At 41.9% G+C, this 23,970-nt stretch overlaps 1 protein-coding gene across 15 annotated transcripts in view; it reads left to right on the plus strand.

Moving 5' to 3' along the window:
* Positions 1-23,970, plus strand: part of SYNGAP1 (synaptic Ras GTPase activating protein 1) — a 271,449-nt gene that overhangs the window by 6,695 nt on the left and 240,784 nt on the right. The window contains exon 1 of one of the 15 annotated variants that reach the window (XM_063431594.1): positions 19,114-19,179. The exons of the other annotated variants lie outside the window; for them this stretch is intronic. The gene's annotated coding sequence lies outside the window, so the exon portion shown is untranslated. Of the gene's footprint in view, positions 1-19,113; positions 19,180-23,970 lie in introns of those variants that run through there. 15 annotated transcript variants of the gene reach the window in all.

The following is a 23,970-nucleotide window of genomic DNA, read 5'->3' on the forward strand; positions in this document are numbered from 1 at the left end:
CTATATTTAGCCTACATCACCTTCACAGATTATAAAGTAAGTAAATCTTCATGTTCAGAAAATTAGCTCATGGATTTTATAACACTGACATGAAAGCTTTGAATGTTATCAGACGTTAAATAATCTCCACCCACGTAATGCTATGTTCCATCATCCAGATCTTTAGGGGGGGTTTTCTGAAGTTATCTCTAATAATTTTAAAGAGGTGGATCACTTATTTGTCATGCTATTAGACTGCTCAACTTCTTTTTAAGGTTTTAATACTGCTGCTTTTGCTTGTAGTATCAGAGTATTTGAATATATAGTCATCAGATAAGAAGAAACTGGTATGTCTGGGTTGTCCAGGAGCCATTCCTTGGAGGTAGCTCAGCTCAGGAGACACACTGTTAATGGTTTCCCTCATTTGGCTCCTAAAGCTGACTGCTCATTTTCTGTAGCATCAATTCTCCACTGTTTGACTGGTAATGGCAGATCACTGCTGCAGATATACAGACCTGTTATCACAAACGCCAAATAATATTCTAATGAGAGTGCGATATCACCTTTATGCGTCATCTGACATTTGCACTAGCGTCTGAGAGAGTTTTGAGTTACTTAAAAGAGCACTTCTGGCACAATAACTGTTTAATATCAATGAAGTTGTTATGGTGCTAGGAGGTCGTGAGCGCTGTTTTACTATGGATTGTTTAACTGCAGTGTTGTGAAGATGTTGCCTGTCTTCTCTACTTCCTAGTTTCCGGTGATGTCTAAGGTTTCAATGAGAAAGCCGAGACCAGGCGTTGCTAATAGGCCAAGAGTGTCGGGGCTGCCTCTCTCCGCCTATCACTAGTTTTCCATTCATGTACCTTTCTCACATAGTTTTGTGAATTGAAAGCTTTTTTATTCTTTTCTTTAAATCTGGTCACAAATTTGTTTACATTGTTAGCTCAGCGCCATGTTTTCAATGATAAAACTAGCTCAGTTACTCCATCTTAAACTATAATATAATATGTTTGAAGCTTTATTGTGTAAAACACTCTCGGTAGACTCTTCCCAGTGCCATTGTAGGGCTAAGACAGACTCTAGTTTTGTCAATCCGACCAGCACTGGAGGCACTTCCTGGTGCTTGTGCGACTTTTGGTCGCCTAACTGACGCTGACGATATGTATCCAGTATCAGTAAAATCCCCATAGGAAAGCATTGAAGCAATGGCCTAATGTACATGGAGACGCTGAACACTCCCCATAGAGATGCATTGATTTAGGGTGGGGACACATTAGATGTACGTGTCGGTATTCCTAATGCTTTAATGTTCCTTTAAATCCAGAGGGATCCCCCTATATTCTTTGTTTCCTTCTCCGCAGTTTAGTATGTAAGAAGTGGTCTTTTTCTATGGCTATATAAATTGTAATTGAGTTTTTTTGTTTGTTTTTGTACACTATAGCAGTAATACCATATGGTGGCATAAAATCTTAGAGTTAGGAAATTATCTATCAAATAGCACACTTTCAGATTTGTATTTTCTTTTTGATCCATTGTTTTTGGTTGAGGGAGAACTCTAAAAGTGTACATGTATGGAATCAAAGGTTTCTTTCATGTCCTTTATATTTCCCGTGTCATTTATATTATATCTATACATCATGCTAGTGAAATCACCTGTAAATGTATAGATTAAAGTAGAGGGCTACATGTTCCATCATACACACATTCACTTCATTGTCATAATGTATAATTGTATCATCAATACACGTACTGTAATAAACGATAGTTTGAATGATTCCCACTGTGCCATTCTTTCACGGGTGAGCTTTAAATAACTTAAAGGGACACATTTGGGTTAAAGTCACATAGGATAAGTTATACTGCACAAGTAGAATCGCAGCCATGCCATAGCGCCAGCCAGGTACGTGAGAGAGATCTGTCCACATTGTGTGTGTAGTGTGCGCACGTTGTATTCACTACTTGGACAAAACTGACACAAGTAGACCAGAAGGTAGAATTCTTGCTGCTTGATTGACAGATCGTACACATTTTTACTTTGAGCCTGTTATGCCAATTTTAATGCAGATAAAAAAAAGACTAAATATATGTATCACAATAGCTTTATTTTTTTCAAAGTCTAAGCTTGTTAAATTAGGTTCCACGTTTCTTTATGGTTTCTCTGCCATTTCCTATTTTTGCCTCTGTCTCTCATACTTGGGAAGCTGTCTGCTTATGTTGTCCTCTGTTTCGAGTCATATTAATGGACTCTAAATGCCATTGGCAGGTGCACATTATTATTTACAAAGTCTGCTGCATCAGCCTGTTTATCAGTCGCTATAATGTATACAAGTAAACAGCAAAAAAACATGGTCATCAAAGGATCGCTATAGGGTCAGGAACACAAACATGTATTCCTGACCCTATAGTGTTAACACCACCATCTAGCCTCCCTGGGCCCCTCAGGCCTCCATAAATATCGTACAAATCTTACTGTATTCAAGCCTGAAGCTCTAAATCTGCATGCTGTTAGACTCAGAAAAACAAGCAGTCTGCTGACATGTGGTAGCCTGATCCAATCACAATGCTTCCCCATAGGATTGGCTGAGACTGACAAAGAGGCAGATCAGGCGCAGAGTCAGCATGATTCAAACACAGCCCTGGCCAATCAGCATCTCCTCATAGAGATGAATTGAATCAATGAATCTCTATGAGGAAAGTTCAGTGTCTGCATGCAGAGGGAGGAGATACTGAATCACAGGATGCTGTGCACAGTGCTTCCCTGTGCTCTGCTGACAGCAGATCTGAGTGGATGGAGGACTATTATGTCTCCATCAACTCCGAAGTCCCTCTGGTTCACTCTGAGTGACTGCACCTGGAGGTGTTCCTAGCTTTCAATGTAAACACTGCATTTTCTCAGAAAATACAGTGTTTACATGAGAATGGCTGCAGGGAGCTATAGTTCTCACATGAACAACTTCATTAAGCTGAAGTTGTTCAGGTGTCCCTTTAAAAACAAGTAGAATACTGTAGGATATGTGTGTATTTCAGCATTTTGTTTGTCTCTGCTGCTCCCAAACTGCTAGTAAGGGCACCTATATAACATTGTCACCAATTGAATACTGAATGTCTACGTCAACGTCCATTATGTCCTTAATGTCGGTAGTATATATTTTAATGTATATTTGAAAAGATGCTTTCACTACTGCAATATATAGATTACTTAGATGAAATCTTGTTATTCAAATTTCTTTTGGTGGGTAGTCTATATAAAGTTTATGTTAGTAGCCTTGGGTGAATGATTCGTTAATATTCTTATAATATTTAATGTTGTGCATCTGAACACCGTGTTTAGAACTCTATTTACTGTCTATTGACATTTCTTATTTATTGAAGCGCTGTTTATTCTAATTCAATCTGTACATTTCAGTATGTAGTTTAACTCTGTAACACTCTATTCATTCAATATTTATTGTGACTTTCTAACAATGTATATGTATTTTAACTCTGTATGTCACTCTATTAACTCTGTAACTCTGTGTTTACACATTGAACATGGAAAAACAAGCAAATGGTGTTTGTTCATATTCCACAGTCTGAACTTAAAGTTTGCTGTTTGAAACCCATTTAGCTGCTCAAAAAAAAGGTAAATTCTGTCATTTCAGACATATTAGCATATCTATTGTAACTCTCTCTATGTGTTCTAACAGTATTTATTCAAACTCTGTAACTCTCTCTGTTATTCTAATTCTGTGTTTACTGAAACTCTGTAACTCTCTCTATGTGTTCTAACAGTATTTATTCAAACTCTGTAACTCTCTCTGTGTATTCTAATTCTGTGTTTACTGAAACTCTGTATCTCTCTCTGTTATTCTAACTCTGTGTTTACTGAAACTATGTCTCTCTGTGTATTCTAAGCAGGGATGAACTGACCACTCATAAGGCCGCCAGGCAGTAGAAAATAATGGGGTCCCTTTGTGCCTACCAATGTATATACCCCTACAAGCCCTGCCCACATACATGCACCACTAACATGCAGTAGTGTATTTTGGATTTGTGTGCCTTAGGCAGGACGGTGCTCGGGCACCCCCCGTAATTTACATTTTTCCCACCCCTTCTTGTCAAGGCCGCACTTTGACTGACAGACGTACACACTCACTGATAGATGCATACAATCATTGACAGACACACACTCTCGTATACACTGACAAACAATGACATACACACACTCTCACTGATTTGACACACTGATAGACAGACACACACTATAACTCGGACACTGACTGACAGCCGCACGCACTGACAGCCGCACGCACTGACAGCCGCACGCACTGACAGACGCACGCACTGACAGACGCACGCACTGACAGACGCACGCACTGACAGACGCACGCACTGACAGACGCACGCACTGACAGACGCACGCACTGACAGACGCACGCACGCACTGACACACGCACGCACTGACACACGCACGCACTGACACACGCACGCACTGACACACGCACGCACTGACACACGCACGCACTGACACACGCACGCACTGACACACGCACGCACTGACACACGCACGCACTGACACACGCACGCACTGACACACGCACGCACTGACACACGCACGCACTGACAGAGAAGCTCGCACTGACAGAGACGCTCGCACGCACTGACAGAGACACTCGCACGCACTGACCAACACGCACTCACTGACCGACACGCACTCACTGACCGACACATGCACTCACTGACCGACACATGCACTCACTGACCGACACATGCACTCACTGACCGACACATGCACTCACTGACCGACACATGCACTCACTGACCGACACATGCACTCACTGACCGACACATGCACTCACTGACCGACACATGCACTCACTGACCGACACATACACACTCACTGGCAACACATACACACTTACAGACACACATACACACAGACATACACACACTTAGACATACACACTTACAGACACACACACATTTAGACACACATTCACTTGCAGACACAAACACACATTTGCACCAACACTCACAAATTATTATTATTTTTGTAATTTCAATTTAAATCCTCCCAGCCTCCCTGGGAGTGCTGGAGTGGATTACTTACATGCGGTCCAGTGGGGCTGCTGCGCGGGCAGGCAGGGGGTGGATAGGCTGAGTAGGCGGCGAGGGAGCTCTGATTTTCCTGCTCAGCTCCGCTTAGTGATGCCGGGAGCTCGAGTGACGTCATATTATGGCTCCCGACTTCGTTAAGTGGCGCGCGAGGGAGCTGAGCAGGAAGAGCTCATGTGAGCATACTCCCTTGCTGCCTGCCTTGGAGGGGCTCAAAAGTGGCCAGCTCTTGAGCCCCCCAGGACACAAGGCAAACAAGGGATCTGCCTCGGCCATAGGGGTGGCTTTTTTTGCCGCCCCCTGCAAAGTGCCGCCCAAGGCAAATGCCTTGTTTACCTCTGATAGATACATCACTGCTCACATGTACATCCTTCTTTCTGAATAGGTTGTAATGTGGTGGACTGGAGCTGTAGTGGGGGTGGGGGGAGGTTCTGAATCTGTATTCACTGAAAAACTCTAACTCTGTGTTTTCAACTGTATTCACCTAAACTATAACTCTCTGTATGTATTCTAACTCTGTGTTTACTCAAACTCTGTAACTCTCTGTGTATTCTAACTTCGTATTTACTCAAACTCTGTAACTCTGTGTATTCTAACTTCGTATTTACTCAAACTCTGTAACTCTCTGTGTATTCTAACTTCGTATTTACTCAAACTCTGTAACTCTCTGTATGTATTCTAACTTCGTATTTACTCAAACTCTGTAACTCTCTGTATGTATTCTAACTTCGTATTTACTCAAACTCTGTAACTCTCTGTGTATTCTAACTTCGTATTTACTCAAACTCTGTAACTCTCTGTGTATTCTAACTTCGTATTTACTCAAACTCTATAACTCTCTGTATGTATTCTAACTTCGTATTTACTCAAACTCTGTAACTCTCTGTGTATTCTAACTCTGTATTTACTCAAACTCTGTAACTCTCTGTATGTATTCTAACTTCGTATTTACTCAAACTCTGTAACTCTCTGTATGTATTCTAACTTCGTATTTACTCAAACTCTGTAACTGTGTATTCTAACTCTGTATTTACTCAAACTCTGTAATTCTCTCTGTGTATTCTAACTTCGTATTTACTCAAACTCTGTAACTCTCTCTGTGTATTCCAACTCTGTATTTACTCAAACTCTGTAACTCTCTCTGTCTATTCTAACTTCGTATTTACTCAAACTCTGTAACTCTCTGTGTATTCTAACTTCGTATTTACTCAAACTCTGTAACTCTCTGTGTATTCTAACTTCGTATTTACTCAAACTCTGTAACTGTGTATTCTAACTCTGTATTTACTCAAACTCTGTAACTCTCTGTATGTATTCTAACTTCGTATTTACTCAAACTCTGTAACTCTCTGTGTATTCTAACTCTGTATTTACTCAAACTCTGTAATTCTCTCTGTGTATTCTAACTTCGTATTTACTCAAACTCTGTAATTCTCTCTGTGTATTCTAACTTCGTATTTACTCAAACTCTGTAACTCTCTCTGTGTATTCCAACTCTGTATTTACTCAAACTCTGTAACTCTCTCTGTCTATTCTAACTTCGTATTTACTCAAACTCTGTAACTCTCTGTGTATTCTAACTTCGTATTTACTCAAACTCTGTAACTCTCTGTATGTATTCTAACTTCGTATTTACTCAAACTCTGTAACTCTCTGTATGTATTCTAACTTCGTATTTACTCAAACTCTGTAACTCTCTGTGTATTCTAACTTCGTATTTACTCAAACTCTGTAACTCTCTGTGTATTCTAACTTCGTATTTACTCAAACTCTATAACTCTCTGTATGTATTCTAACTTCGTATTTACTCAAACTCTGTAACTCTCTGTGTATTCTAACTCTGTATTTACTCAAACTCTGTAACTCTCTGTATGTATTCTAACTTCGTATTTACTCAAACTCTGTAACTGTGTATTCTAACTCTGTATTTACTCAAACTCTGTAACTCTCTGTATGTATTCTAACTTCGTATTTACTCAAACTCTGTAACTCTCTGTGTATTCTAACTCTGTATTTACTCAAACTCTGTAATTCTCTCTGTGTATTCTAACTTCGTATTTACTCAAACTCTGTAACTCTCTCTGTGTATTCCAACTCTGTATTTACTCAAACTCTGTAACTCTCTCTGTCTATTCTAACTTCGTATTTACTCAAACTCTGTAACTCTCTGTGTATTCTAACTTCGTATTTACTCAAACTCTGTAACTCTCTGTGTATTCTAACTTCGTATTTACTCAAACTCTGTAACTGTGTATTCTAACTCTGTATTTACTCAAACTCTGTAACTCTCTGTATGTATTCTAACTTCGTATTTACTCAAACTCTGTAACTCTCTGTGTATTCTAACTCTGTATTTACTCAAACTCTGTAATTCTCTCTGTGTATTCTAACTTCGTATTTACTCAAACTCTGTAATTCTCTCTGTGTATTCTAACTTCGTATTTACTCAAACTCTGTAACTCTCTCTGTGTATTCCAACTCTGTATTTACTCAAACTCTGTAACTCTCTCTGTCTATTCTAACTTCGTATTTACTCAAACTCTGTAACTCTCTGTGTATTCTAACTTCGTATTTACTCAAACTCTGTAACTCTCTGTGTATTCTAACTTCGTATTTACTCAAACTCTGTAACTCTCTGTGTATTCTAACTTTGTATTTACTCAAACTCTGTAACTCTCTGTATGTATTCTACCTTCGTATTTAATCCAACTCTGTTACTCTCTCTGTATTCTAACTCTGTATTTACTCAAACTCTAACTCTCTGTATGTATTCTAACTTCGTATTTACTCAAACTCTGTAACTCTCTGTATGTATTCTAACTTCGTATTTACTCAAACTCTTTAACTCTCTGTATGTATTCTACCTTCGTATTTACTCAAACTCTGTAACTCTCTCTGTGTATTCTACCTTCATATTTACTCAAACTCTGTAACTCTCTGTGTATTCTAACTTCGTATTGACTCAAACTCTGTAACTCTCTGTATGTATTCTAACTTCGTATTTACACAAACTCTGTAACTCTCTGTGTATTCTAACTCTGTATTGACTCAAACTCTGTAACTCTCTGTATGTATTCTACCTTCATATTTACCCAAACTCTGTAACTCTCTCTGTGTATTCTAACTTCGTATTTACTCCAACTCTGTTACTCTCTCTGTATTCTAACTCTGTATTTACTCAAACTCTGTAATTCTCTGTATGTATTCTAACTTCGTATTTACTCAAACTCTGTAACTCTCTGTGTATTCTAACTTCGTATTTACTCAAACTCTCTAACTCTCTCTGTGTATTCTAACTTCGTATTTACTCAAACTCTGTAACTCTCTCTATGTATTCTAACTCTGTATTTACTCAAACTCTGTAACTCTCTCTGTCTATTCTAACTTCGTATTTACTCAAACTCTGTAACTCTCTGTGTATTCTAACTTCGTATTTACTCAAACTCTGTAACTCTCTGTGTATTCTAACTTCGTATTTACTCAAACTCTGTAACTCTCTGTGTATTCTAACTTTGTATTTACTCAAACTCTGTAACTCTCTGTATGTATTCTACCTTCGTATTTAATCCAACTCTGTTACTCTCTCTGTATTCTAACTCTGTATTTACTCAAACTCTAACTCTCTGTATGTATTCTAACTTCGTATTTACTCAAACTCTGTAACTCTCTGTATGTATTCTAACTTCGTATTTACTCAAACTCTTTAACTCTCTGTATGTATTCTACCTTCGTATTTACTCAAACTCTGTAACTCTCTCTGTGTATTCTACCTTCATATTTACTCAAACTCTGTAACTCTCTGTGTATTCTAACTTCGTATTGACTCAAACTCTGTAACTCTCTGTATGTATTCTAACTTCGTATTTACACAAACTCTGTAACTCTCTGTGTATTCTAACTCTGTATTGACTCAAACTCTGTAACTCTCTGTATGTATTCTACCTTCATATTTACCCAAACTCTGTAACTCTCTCTGTGTATTCTAACTTCGTATTTACTCCAACTCTGTTACTCTCTCTGTATTCTAACTCTGTATTTACTCAAACTCTGTAATTCTCTGTATGTATTCTAACTTCGTATTTACTCAAACTCTGTAACTCTCTGTGTATTCTAACTTCGTATTTACTCAAACTCTCTAACTCTCTCTGTGTATTCTAACTTCGTATTTACTCAAACTCTGTAACTCTCTCTATGTATTCTAACTCTGTATTTACTCAAACTCTGTAACTCTCTGTATGTATTCTAAGTTCGTATTTACCCAAACTCTCTAACTCTCTCTGTGTAGTCTAACTTCGTATTTACCCAAACTCTGTAACTCTCTCTGTGTATTCTAACTTCGTATTTACTCAAACTCTGTAACTCTGTGTATTCTAACTTTGTATTTACTGAAACTTTGTAACTCTCTGTATGTATTCTAACTTTGTATTTACTCAAACTCTCTGTGTATTCTAACTCCATATTTACTCAAACTCTGTAACTCTCTCTGTATGTATTCTACCTCCGTATTTACTTAAACTCTGTAACTCTATGTGTGTATTCTAATTCTGTATTTACCCAAACTCTGTAACTCTCTCTGTGTAGTCTAACTCTCCATTTACTCAAAACCTGTAACTCTAACTCTGTAACATGTTGTGTATATTCTAACTCCGTATTTGCTCAAACTCTGTAACTCTCTGTATGTATTCTAACTCTGTATTTACTCAAACTCTGTAACTCTCTGTATGTATTCTAGCTCTGTATTTACTCAAACTCTGTGACTCTCTGTGTATTCTAACTGTGTATTTGTGGTCGGGGACAAAAGCCGAACAAATTAGTAGTATACATAAGTCGGTTGTGGTGTGCCGAAACCGATGTACAGTAGGTCTGTAACAAAAGAGGGCTAAAGGTTTAACACAAATGCTTTAATAAATGTTGACATTACAAAGCTAATTCCATAAAAGCATGTCTCAATTCCTTCTCTGGCTGAGGAATGTATCAGGAATAAGCAGCTGATTGCCAACTCAAACAATGTAATTCTCTCTGTGTATTCTAACTCTGTGTTTACTGAAACTCTGTAACTCTCTGTATGTATTCTAACCAGGGGTGGACTGACAACTCATGGGGACTATGGCAGTAGGAGAACATGGGGTTCTTTTGTGCCCATCAGCCTGCAAGCTATACCCATACATGCACCACCCACATGTACATTCTTTTTTTCAGAACAGGTTGTTATGTGGGGATTAGTGGCTTTAGTGGGGGACTGGAGGTGGAGTGTGTGGACCTTGGGCTGTAATGCGGAAATAGGAGCTGTAGTGGGGAGAGAGTGGTTGGACTGTTGTGGGGAGATTTGCTGAGGGGAAATTATTTTATTTTAAAATAGATGCTGTAGTGTGGGGGGAATAGGGACTGTAGTGGTTGGGCAGGGGCTGTAGTGGGGTTTGAGAGCTCTAGTGGGGAAACAGGGGTTGTAATGGGGGTATGGATACAGTAGTTGGGGGGAGGGAGTTGAGGACTGCAATGGAGAATAGAGACTGTAGTTGGGAGATAGGAGTTGTAGTGGGTGGGGAAATAGGGGCTATATCCTGAGTGGATATTGCCTCTTAGCTGTAAAAAACGCTGTTCAGTGATTATAACTCTTTCTCCCAGTAATCAGACGACACATTAATCTGGGCATTCAACTGATTTTTATTGTCAAGGCACAGTTTTTAATACATGACCCCCAGCATTGGGTCCTTATTCAAAAACAGAATAATCCCGACCTGGTGCCTCTGTGTCTGGGAGATGATTGAGTTAGCCCTTGCTTAAACTAATTATCTCCCGGATACAGAGGACACAACACAAAATACTCCAAAAAACAAATTAAAACAAGCAGGAACCCTAATCGATCCCTATGGATCACTTCTCAAGTTTAGTTTGTCTGGATAACCCGTCGGCTTTGCCATTCTGTTTCTCGGGGAAGTAGTGGATGGTAAAGTTATACAGCTGCAGCTCCAGGCTCCAGCACATCAGCCGGGCATAGTCCCCCTGCCACTCGGTTTGGCCATACCAACAGGTTGTGATCCATGAGTAAGGGATATTGCTTCACCTCTAAGGGTATAAGTTTGAGCTAATCTACTGGGTGTTCTCCACCATCGTCTCCGACCTGTCTCAGTACTACTCCCAATCCAAACATAGAAGCATTTTACTTGTTGGAATGCCTGCTCACATACTACTTACCCGGGTAGGTTCTTACGGGTCAGGTTGGGGAGGGGCTTAGCTCGGGCGCGGTAATTCGGAACAAACATTCGGTAGTTCCCTGTGGTTCCTAGAAATGCCATGACCTGGGTTTATCATCCAGGGGTAGGCCAGTGGGCGACTGCCTCAGTTTTAGCTGTTTCGGGCTTCTGTTTCTAACAACCCATCCAGTGTCCCAGTTAATGGACCTCAGACATCCCAATGTGACACTTGCTGGGCTTGAGAGTCAAGCTGACTCCCCGGATTCTATCTAGTACTGCCGCTATGTGAATCAAGTGTTGTTCCCCAGTGTCACTAAAGATGTCCAGGTACATACAAGTATAATCCTGGAGGCCATCTAGATGCCGATCTACCATCTGCTGAAACTGAGCATTTTTCATCCAGAACAGCTTGAGCCGAAATTGGTACGGGCTGAACAGAGTGACAAATGCCGACTTAGGCATGGCATCCCCGGCTAGGGGAATCTGCCATTACCCCTTGCACAAATCTATTGTGGTGAGGTACTGGCCCCCAGTTGGAGCATCTCCTTCCTCATTTCCTCTCTGACAGCTTCCAGGATACGGTGCAAGGGCTTCCAGAGAAGTAACTGCCTGGGGGATTCTACCCGGTAAGTTGCTAAGGTAGTGTACCTAGGTACATTGGAGAAGTCAGTAACTGTTGTTCCAGGCACCCAGCTGCTCTCCTACTTGGACCTCCTCTAGGGACCCTGTCTGATCGCTCTCCTCTAGTAGGTCCGGTAGAGGAAGGTTCTCAAAGTCTTTGGAAGCAGGGACGCAGATCGCCGCCACTTCCTTCTCTCTCTTGATAGAGTTTGAGCATATTCATGTGGAACATGCATCTCAGCCCTTCACTAGAGCAAGGACTGATCACATTGTCACATTTCTTTTCCACCATTCGGGATGGACCCTGCAAGGTGCACCTGCAGCTTGTCATTATGGATTGGCTTTAGCACTAAGACTTTCTGCCCGCCCTGAAAGCTGCGGTCCCTGGCTCACCTATCGTACCAGGTGTGCTGGCTCCCCCGGGCCACTTATAGGTTAATCCGAATGGCCTGGGTGAACTCCTTCAGGCGGTCACAGAACTCCAGCATGTATGGAACAATAGGGATATCGTCCTGACTAACTTCTTCCTCCCAATGTTCCCTAATCAGATCTAGTTGTCCCCTCACCCATCGATCGAATAGTAATTAAAAATGGGAGAACCCAGTCAATTCCTGCAGCACCTCCCTGTAGTTGAGCAGGAGATGTGGCAAAGAAACGTGCCCAGTTCCTACTGGTAGCCACACATTTTCGGAGCATTTGCTTTAATGTCCCTTTACAACTTTAGCAGAGGCCGTTTGTCTGGGAGTGATAAGGGGAGTTCTAGGTAGGATTGATGCCGCAGAGTCTCCAGAGTTGGTGGGTGACCTCCGCGGTAAACTTGGTGCCCTGATCCAAAGCTATCTCTCTAGAAAATCCCCTTAGGGAGAAAATTCGCATCAGGGATTCTGCCACAGCCTCTGCGTGGATATTGGTCAGCGCCACTGCCTCTGGGTACCTGGTTGCATAGTCCACCATGGTCAGGATGTACTTCTTGCCAGATGGACTAGGCTTAGCTAGGGGTCCGACAGCCGAATGGGTCTTTCCTACCATCTGACAGACATCGTACATTTGGCAATACTGCCGGATTTCTTTCGAAATACCTGGCCAGAAAAAGCTTTGCGTGAGCCGGTATGTTGTCCGGATAACACCCAATTGCCAGGATAGGGGTATGTTGTGGGCTATCTTTAGCAGCTCCTGCCTGTACTTTTGGGGGACCATGAGCTGCTTAGTGGGGATCGGTACAGACACAGCCACTATCTTTTCTGCCTCCCGGTACAGCAACCCCTGACTTCAGGAGTACCGCTCTCCTTCTAACCCAACGTGGCTAGTGCTAACTTGGTCCCTGTATGCTTGCAGCGTGGGGTCAGTGTCAACTTCCTTCCCAAACTCCTCTGGGGCATCCCAGGCAAGGGGGTTAACGGACAGGGTCTGCGGACAAATGTCTCTTTGGCCAGTCAAATGCCAGGAGCTCCTGCGGACAAGCATGGGGCACTCCCCCTGGCTCTCAGGAAGTGATTGTTCCTCTATCTACCTCCCCTCAAATAAGTGCTCTCCTGGCTGGTCCGAAAGTCAGGTAAGTTGACGGGGTATGAGGATAGGTGCAACTGGGCCAGAGTACTACAGAATTGGGATTAGTTCCCGCTACAGTCCTCAAGGCTCTCTGCATGCAGTGGCCAGCCATGGGGAGAGGCACTCTTGGTCGTTTGGCAAGGAGGGAGGAGGATGGAGAGCCAGGGGTAGTGAAATAGTCTCTTAGTGAAAAGGGGACAGAGCCAGGGTTCACCCACATGGGTGGTAGTGGTGGCATAGGAGCTGTAGTGGGGATGATAGCGGTTTTAATTGGGTGATAGAGACTGTAGTGTGGGGCTTTGGTGGTTGGGGCCTGAAATGGAGGATAGGGGATGTAAAGGGAGGGGTTGGGGCTTTAATGTGTGTATAGGGGGAGTACTATGGGGGATAGGGACTGTAGTGGGGAAATAGGGTCTGTAGTGGGGTGCTAAAGTTGAGCTGTAGTTGAGGTTAAGGTTGAGGACTGTGGTGGTGGATACGGGCCCTAATTGGAGTTTAAGGTCTCTAATGAGTGATAGGGGATGAAGGAAAATTATTTTTAAAAAAAACTAAATAAAGTTATTCCTCCCTCCCTTGGGCAGGAAGGGGGAAAGCCTTGATGGTCCGGTGGGAGATACAGTTCGTACACTCCCTAAAGGTCTAGTGTATCGGCTCTCATGAGCCATGGTGTTTAGAGCATTGCCAGTCTAAACACCAGAGCTCATAGGAGTAATGCTGGTTTGGCCCTGGGTGCAGCACATGTGGTTGGCCCGAGAGGAGGCACCACAAACCCAGCGGCAGAACAGGTCATCTTGTGGGCATTCGGCCATTGCCTGAGTGCCGAATGGACCACCCCTGATTCTATCTCTGTATTTCCTAAAACTCTGTTACTCTCTCTGTGTATTCTAACTCTATAACTCTCTATGCGTATTTTAACTCTGTGTTTACCCAAACTCTGTTAATCTCTCGTTTAACCCTGTAAAACTCTGTAACTCTCTAATTTAACTCTATTACTCTCTGTTTTCAAACTCTGTATTTACTTGTTTATTTATTTGTAATGTATTAAAACTAAAACTCTGTAACTGTCTATTTGTATTTAAACTGTGTAACTCTGTATTTAAACTTTATTCATTTCTGTGTTTAAGCGAAGTCTGTAACTCTATGTAACAAAGTAAGACTTGCGTTGTTACTCTATGTATCCTCTACCTTTGCGTGTCTATGGTGTCATCTTCCCGTTTCTGACCCTGAATGGCTATTCAGTACATTTGGGACTGATAGGGATGCTGTAAGGAATTACTATAATTTTTTTGTATTCATAGTGTGTGCTGCATTTTTATTATTTATTTTTATTATTTACAGTAGTTTGACTTTTCAATAATTTAGACTAGGGGTAGACAACCTTCGGCACATCCGATGTTTTGGATCTACAGCTCCCATAATGATCGCATAGTGATGGCAAAGCATTGGGGGAGACGTAGTTTGTTCCACCTGTTGTTCTCCTTTTACCCACTTTTCTATGTGATATATATATATATATATTACACAAATACAAAACCGCTATATATGTGCCCAGTCAATATGTTTTGGATTAGTCCTCTGCCTGTATATAACTCATGTAGCATAGTTTGGTGGATTTTGAATTTGCTAGTTTTGCTATAATAATGTATGATAGAACATTGCTTTGCAGTATTTTACACTGCTTTGCTAAATATATGCATTTCTATGTATGATAAAAACTATATATAAACATTTCATTAAATGTTTGACTTGTTATATTGTCTCTGTTGTGAGCGTTTCTGAACCTTTCTTAGTTTTTTGTTTTTTTAATACATTCATCTGAATTGTTTGTGTATTTGACATTTTGCTTGTAATTCTATGTTTGTTATTACAGTAAAGGAGGAGACAAAATTTAAAGGAAGAAAAACTACCACAACAGGAGGACATAGTCTTAAATTAGAGGGGCAAAGGTTTAAAAATAATATCAGAAAGTATTACTTTACTGAGAGGGTAGTGGATGCATGGAATAGCCTTCCGGCGGAAGTGGTAGAGGTTAACACAGTAAAGGAGTTTAAGCATGCGTGGGATAGGCATAAGGCTATCCTAACTATAAGATAAGGCCAGGGACTAATAAAAGTATTTAGAAAATTGGGCAGACTAGATGGGCCGAATGGTTCTCATCTGCCGTCACATTCTATGTTTCTAAAGGAACACTATAGTTAAATACTATATTCCTAACAGTATAGTAGTGCCCCTCCCCCCCCCCCCCCCCATGGCAAATTAGGGGTTAAAACCCTTTAAACATTAACCTGATTTTAGAGTCCCTTGGAGCTGACTCAATCTCCTTCGACGTCAGTGCCAAGGGGGAGCACAATGCGAGGCGAGCACCACAGGAAAGCAGTGAACTACTGTTTTCCTATGGGGGATTTGAAGACGATGGGTGTCCTTCCAGCGTTGTTTCACAGGGGTAAGGTACAGACCCAGCTACTATCAAATATCAAAGCCTTTATTGGTTGTCTGTTAAAAAGCCGCTAGAGGCAATCTTTTTTTTTTTTTTTTTTTTAATTCTTTATTTTTGCTGTGCATGAATAACAACCGTTTGTCAACAATGCCATAACAGCATATTCCAACGTAGTGAACATACAGATTTGTCAACTGTTGTATAGCATTTAGATGGAACATACACATTTTTATGTTAATAAGTCAGGCTAGGTACACGTAAGTCATTCGCATTAGTTATAGTAAGTTACATCGCCGCTTGGTAACAGTAGTTTAAGGTGAACGTTTCTATTGCGTATCCTCGCTTATAAGTAGTTTGTATGTTAATGTATGCTTTGCTATGCTTTAGTCTGATGTGTCAGGGAAGATTACAAATGCAGGTGTACATACAGATTGGCCTACTGACATATAATAGAATAGTAAATTAACAAGCTTAACTGAATCAAGTATTTAAAGTATTTAAAGTATTACAATGCCAAATGTGCTTTCGCTTATAAGCAACCAGTGATTACACTGCCAATCGCGTCTAAGCCAATTGCTAGATTCGTGTGCTGTCCCCTTTCATTGCCAAACGTTACACTAAGAGGAGAATTAGGCGGGTGAACATAGTACAAATGGCTAAACAGATGCTTATAGAAAACAACAACTTATGTTAAGATGAGTACTCAAGTGAGTAAAGATTGTGCCACCAGGCAGGTTGTGGCAAGCTTGGTTATCGTCCGCTCCAATCATGCTGTTAAGATCCTCGTGTGCTGCCATCTCAGTTGTGGTATTAGGAGCTGACATGTCCGTGTGGTGGTAGCCACCGCCAGAGCTTCAGTTGTTAAGGCAGCCAGTTGGGATACCAGTTGTGATCAGGCATGGTGTCGGTCAGCATTCAATACTCCGGCACAAGGATAGTTCTCTTAGGGCTCCACTGAGTCCGTTGCGACCCTGGGACCCACTGCAGGTCAAAGTGTCCCTGTAACCGAGCCGGTAGGTGAGTGCTGGCATGATGCTCCAATGTCGGTCTGCGGTTTTGGATATATGGAGCTCTTGTGAGGCGTGCCCATGTAAGGTAGGCGCTGGGTCCACTGCCGCCTAGTAGGTCTGCTTGCTGTGTGGGTAGTCAGCAGGGCCGCGGGTCCCCGTTGTCCCGACGTGGTTGCAGCAATAAGCCATGGGTGGTCGTAGCTCCTGCCGTGTGTTGTGGGATCTCTCTCTCAGCGCGTCCTCTCCAGCGAGCTATAGGTTGGGTGCAGCGGCCATTTTGCGTAGGCCGCATAGTAGCTGACGGCGGTGAGTCTCTCAGAGGGGCTGCTAAGATGTTGCCTGCCCGGTGGGGGCCGGGATAACCCCCGCCGGCCCAGAGGGGGGGTATACGGGGCCGGGAGCCCCTGATTCTTAGTAGTTGCCGGTGCGTGAAGTGAGGCAGCGGCCGTCCGCCCCACTCCCTTCCCGGTTAGGCCTCAGTTTTTCCAGCCCTGGAGCATCTCACCAGGACCTGGTCCACCCGATTTCAGGTGCTCCAGCTGCACCAGGACACTCCAGGGCCAGCTAGCGTGCCCCTCCAGGGGGTTCCAAGCAGGATGTGGTGGGTTTTTACCCATTTTTAGTCGAGTTCCCCTGGAGCCATCGTAACTTGCAGCCTGCTGGCATGGCCGCCCGGCCCCGCCCCCCGCTAGAGGCAATCTTAACCCTGCAGTTCCCTAGACTGCCAATCTGTTATCCTGTCAGCTGATCTTGATAGGAGGAACACTTTTCTCCAATTTGTGAAACTTTGTGTTTAATTTTGAATGTACTCACAGAGAGAGCTGAGCTACGATCTGTTCATGCGCAGAATGCAGCACTGCCGATAGCTGCTCATAGCCCAATGCACTCTGATAGCAATCACAGCATTGTTACTGTCAGCTCGCAGTTCCACTTATCTGAAGTGATGAGCAGAACTGTTCTTGGGGGATGAACTACTGATAAGAGTCTCTTTTGAGTTCGGAAGGGTTTTGTCTACAACTTCAGGCAGACCTACTAAGCAATACGTTGATGGAAACTTTAAAAGAATACTTGGAAGATCCCATGGGGTACTCCTGAGATGATCTTGAGCATTCACAAGGAGATGCTATAGACATCTTTTGCGCATTGTGTGAGATGGTGTTTTATTTTCAAAACCCCCATCAAGGGCAACAGTTGATCTTTTCTTTGTAATGGATGTTCAGTAAAATGCCAACATTATACAAAGGCAGTCTTTTTTATAAAGTTTCTATCTTCAAAATAAATTAAGAGTGTCTTGTCCACTGTGTCCATAAATCTAACTACGTACTGAAATTAAGTTACCGTATGTCTAGAACTCTACATCTTACTGTGACCTTGATCACAGTCTATGCTTTATCATTTGATTATGGTTGCTAAACGCTGGTCAATATTGGAATATCTTGGAATACATGTATTCTTGACACTATAGTGCCTGTGTGGCTATTTAGGTCACTGGTCCCCCTGTCACAGCAGAAAAAAGGTCTTGCCTCAGCTGGTCACACCTGGCTCCACCTATATTGGTGAGATTATCAATTTTGTTGATCTGTTAATCCAATGCTTTCCTATAGGAATGCATTTATAGGTTATTGCACATGCATGGCAAAACACAGCACTTCGCTAATCAGCATCTCGTCATATAGATTAATTGAATCATCTCTATGCAGAATATTTAGCACCTCCATGCATAGCATGGAGACGCTGAATGCCAATGCTGCACACTGTGCAGCACTGGACTAGGAAGCACCTCTTGCACCTCCGTCTGAGTGACTGCCACTAGAGGTATTGCTAGGCACCAATGTAAACACTACCTTTTCCCTGAAAAAGCAGCTTTTACATTAAAAAGATTAAAAATCCTGCAGGGTCATGCTATAGACACCAGAATCACTACATTAGGCTGTAGTTGTTCTGGTGACTATACTGTCCCTTTAAATGCTTTAACACTGAATATAAGGATGGCAATGAAGTGGTCTTGCCCAGTGGCCATGTATTTTGAACCCTGTAATGTAAAGCATTGCATTTTTTTTTTATACTGCGATGTTTCTATTGCAGGGTTAAATCCACTTCTAATGGCTGTTTTCCTGACAGCCACTACAGACGCTGCACTGACTGGCTAAAACTCTGTCACATGACATGGAATCCAATAGGATAGGAATTAAATACAGTGCTTTCCTGTGGGTAAACTTGAATGTATGGGAGTTCTCAATTGGGAGCATTTGATTGGACCATACCATCCCACTATATCATGGGAGGCAAATAGGTGAGCAGCGCCAAGTGAGCCTTTGTTCTGGAAAATAGGTAAATAGAACTTTTATTTTATGCATTTTTTATGGCAAAGGGGGGCTCCCTAAAACCACTAGGGCAGTATTGCGTTAGGAGCACAGGCTTGTATCCAAGCGCTAAAGTGTTCCTTTATTTAATAATATTTAATTATTTTACGAAATAGTTTACAAACATGGAATTATTTGATTGCTATTTCCTGTCCTAATGTATTTTATACCCCACCTCCTATAGACTGTAAGCTCGTTTGAGCAGGGTCCTCCTCAACCTATTGTTCCTGTAAGTTTTCTTGTAATTGTCCTAGTTACATCCCCCTTCTCATAATATTGTAAAGCGCTACGGAATCTGTTGGTGCTATATAAATGACAGTAATAATAATAATAGTGTGTAATTACATATCTGTGTATGTAATGTAAGTGTGTATGTAGCATGTGATTAGTTCAGGACTGGATATTTGCAATATGTGTTAAGGAATGATCCAAGTTATGTTGAGAATTTACAGCGTCCATTGGCAGAAGAGGGTGACTCCTGTGTTTCCATTCATACTGCCAGACAATCTAAATATTTATTATATAGATTATTTTATAGTGGATTGTCATCATACATTGAGGAGTCTAAGGATACAGTAGAGACCAGCATATTATGATCTGTCACTTTCCAGGATCTTTAATATTCTTTTTACTTATTCCCTATATTTAGCGAAATATGTTTTTGTGAGGTCTGAAAACAAAATTAAATGTAGAAATAGATACATCTATCTAAGAACTAGGCACCTCCATCTTGATTCCCCTTCAGTCATTGTTATAAATGATGCAATTTTCTGCTAATGAATGTAGTGGAAGGGGAGAAACTGAAACAATGTTTTTCTATTCTCCACCTCATTTGCATTGTCTGCCTTGGCTGTGCCTGGAGTGGACTAAATTATGGTGTTACTTTCAATAAACTCGAGGCTCCAGGATTCAAAAAGGTACTTTTAAAGCATAGCGTTTGTTAGAAAAATAGAATATAGATAGGTTATGGTGTCACTTGCCTAATCTTTAATATGCATTTTTTTTTTTTTTAAAGTCAAGAATCACATGGAAAAAGGTTAACTAATGTTACAGGTGATTTTCCATATTTTATTAAAATTTCTGGAGAAGAGACAGTTCTGTTTTAATTTGACAAGGGAGCATTCACATTTTGGGAGGTATTCTTATCCAGCGTTCACTATTCTAAAATATAGCTAACTACATTCTTGTTTAGTTTTAGCAGCATCTTGCATTAATTAGAAGTCAATATGTGCAATGTTTTTTTTTTAAGTGGAAGGTGCATGATTTAGAGACAGACTGAATGTAGAAAGAAACGTTGATTCCAAAATCGAAAGTAAAACCAAGGCAGGGAGATTGGGAGTTGGGTTAATGGGTGTCCTATTGATCTGGAGGTAGTGAGGAAAGGAGGTGAAATATTCAAAGGGGGAAATATGGGAAGTTCCTTATTGGAAAAAGCTTTCAAAAATGGAAAGTCATCCAGTTAGAGACAAAAAAAGGCAGTGACATACTCCAGGAAGGCAGGCTAAATCTGTTTGTTGTAAGCATATTGGTGATACCAAAATGTGAAGCCAATTATAAGGTCACCAAGACAGACAGTATAGTTCATTTGGAGACCACCAAGACCATCTTGGAGGACTGCATTTAAGATTCTTGGAGAGTCTTAAACGAGCATTTGGAGAGGTAGGTTGAGAGCCAGAAAAGGACATTGTCAGAAAGGTCATTCCTTTCTGGTCATTTCCCAAACGGTCATCTGTGATCCACAAGAAGATATATATATAGAGGACCATGCTGTCTTGCAGGAGCTTCCATAGATGCTCATTTTGAACTGTTGCATATTTGTGAGAGCACAACAATTAAGTGACTCCATCCAGAAGCTTACTACCAGAAGATGTTGTGAGGATGGTGAGTTACAAGTAAATATTTAATTTGTTTCCCCCATGTCACCACCGAGCAAGCAGACATGTCACCTGAGGAATTCTTTGCCAAAAAAATGCAAAGACCTTACAAGTGAAAGGGTTGATTTGAAGGAACAGTTTAGGCACCATAACAAGTTAATCAAAATTAAGTTGTTATTTGTTCCAGGACCTCCTTTGCTCTGTCTCATGTTAACCCCTTAAGGACCAAACTTCTGGAATAAAAGGGAATCATGACATGTCACACACGTCATGTGTCCTTAAGGGGTTAAGGAGTTAAAACGTTCTTCAAAAGCTTAACCCCCAAATCTTTGTTCCGGCCCCAAATCTCGCTGCCTGTTTGCCATTCTGTTTTCTAAAACGCTCTAAACCGGAAGGCTGTTGCATAATCGGGCAGTGGCTAAGAAGGGTCAGCTGACACTGTTAGCCAATCAGTGAATCCCCATTCATACAACTGGCTTGAGAAAGGTAAGTTTTTTTTCAAGTCAGTTTTATGAATGGCGATACAGAGATTGGCTGAGGGCATCAGCTGCCTGATTCTGCAAGAGCCTTCCAGTTTACAGATGTTTAAAAAACGAAAGGACAGAAAGGCAAGGAGATTCGGCGCTGGAACAAAAACTTTGGGATTAAAACGTTCAAAAGTGGTTTAACCCCTTAAGGTGAGCCAGCATCAGGGACCTCCTGGAACCAAAACAAATTCATTTTAATAAAGTTGTTATGCCACCCAGAGTGTTCCTTTAAGGAGCTATTTTATTAATTCAGTGTTATCAATTCTCATTTGATGTGTGCAGCCACTCATAGAACATGTTTTCTAAAGGGCTAATATATTGGGGTGTGTGTCCTGGACCTCAGAGAGAGCGCATGTAGCGAGAGCTCCGTGCTGCCAAGGCCTCAAATAGACATCAGTAGTGACCCAACCAAGGGACACCCAATACCTAATAATATGTCTCAGCCCAAACAATGTCGCCAGACAGATAGAGGTGACAAAGCCAACTTTTCCGGGGTAAAAGCGTGCTACACGCGAGGCCTAACCCTGCACGAGATGGTGGCGAGGATGGTGGCGAGGAAGATTCCAAACCACCCTCCGAGGCAGCAGCGGCTGACCTACCTGTCACACAGGTGATTCTCCAAAATATGCTTGACGCTCTGTCGGACAAGCTCTAACTTACTTTTCAAAACTCCCTCGAAAGCCTGCGTTTCGACCTCCGAGGACTGGGAGATAGAACGTCCTCGATAGAGGACAAGATGACAGAACACGAGGAGGCCCACAACGATCTGGCAACAAAAGTGGAGAGTCTCCTAGCCAAAATGGATTTCCAAGAAGGGAAGGCTGCCAACATGGAGGATAGAGGATGGCGCATCAGAGGTAGTGCCAAAACGGTGAGGCCGGTGGATCTGCCAGCCTACCTCATGCGGCTGTTTAAGGCCCTCACCCCAGATGTACCCCACAATATGTTGTTCATGGAGCAAGCACGTAGGGTGCCAAAACCCTCCTTTTTACCAGCAGAGACACCTCGAGATGTGCTAGCGCGCCTACATTATTTTCACATCAAAGAAGATATAATTAGAGTAAACAGGATAAAAAAAAAAAAGATTTACTGCCTGCCTACAACGCCACTTCGATCTACGCAGATATCTCAGCATACACGATTAAACACCGGGGGGCATTTGCAGCAGTTCCAGAACAACTCCAACAACAACACTTGCCATACCGATAGGGCTACCCGGTCAAACTGGTGGTACAGAGAAACGAGAAGACAGCCACACTGCAGAAGCCAGAAGAAGGAGTCAAGATTCTCTGAAGCTGGGGTATTGAACCGCAGTCCATGCCGCAAGGGACACAGATAATCACTCCAACATGGAGGAAGGCCAAACACTGACAAACTCCCTTCGAAGAGCGGAGAGTCGGACAGTCTGAGAGTTTACCCCTTGTCACATGATCCAGGCCTGTATGAGTACCTTATTATTGTTAAATTGTAATGTATGTGTGCAATAGATCTGCTTACCTGCAATAGCTACACTAATCAGTAGGGCATCGACTGTAAGCCCCCTACTGGCTGAGCAGCTCCCATGCACGGGTTAAAAGTATTAGATGCTGCCCTATACGCATTGCTTGGCTAAAGCAGCAGAACTGAGTTATGCACTACATAGTTCTCCCAAACTTATTTACACATAGAGAGCAAGAAAGACACACACACAAAAAAAAATGTAAAAAAATTATACAATCATATCCAAGTTCTTCCCTCCCGTTCCATGAGACTCATACACGGCTACACCTACCTTGAAGTTGGACGCTAAATTTTCTGACTGCTATTGCCACCAAGCACCATATATATGTTAATAATACACTGGGTTACTATAGAATGTATTTAATGTGTACTGGCTCAAGGCCGCTGATCTGTCACCATGACGGAAGCCATTTGCTTCCACCCCCACTGCACCGCCACTTGGTGCCTTGCCGGAACTCTGGCACAAATGGTTCTAATTAATGTCTATTCACTTTCTGTTATTGAATTTATGTTTGTACTGTAATTGCTTACTGCAGTTAAATTAAGCTGTGTCATGCACCACATCCTACACCTTTCAAGCCCAACAATTCGCTGAACCTTTTCAGAGTAATACAGGGACATCCCCTTTGTGGCGAAACCAGCTTCGCCACTGTGAACTGGAGAGGCCTGGTTGCTAGCCTCCTGCCCTGCGACTACGGCCCCTGGACATATTGCTCTATAAAAACTCTATTTGGGCATGTAATAATTTATATTGCTGCTACCGGCCCTTTAAAATCATCTATGAACAGATTGGGACTTTTGGGACTACTGTCCCTTTAAG

This window comes from Pelobates fuscus, chromosome 9 (genome assembly GCF_036172605.1).
Source record: "Pelobates fuscus isolate aPelFus1 chromosome 9, aPelFus1.pri, whole genome shotgun sequence".
NCBI classification, from domain to species: Eukaryota; Metazoa; Chordata; class Amphibia; order Anura; family Pelobatidae; genus Pelobates; species Pelobates fuscus.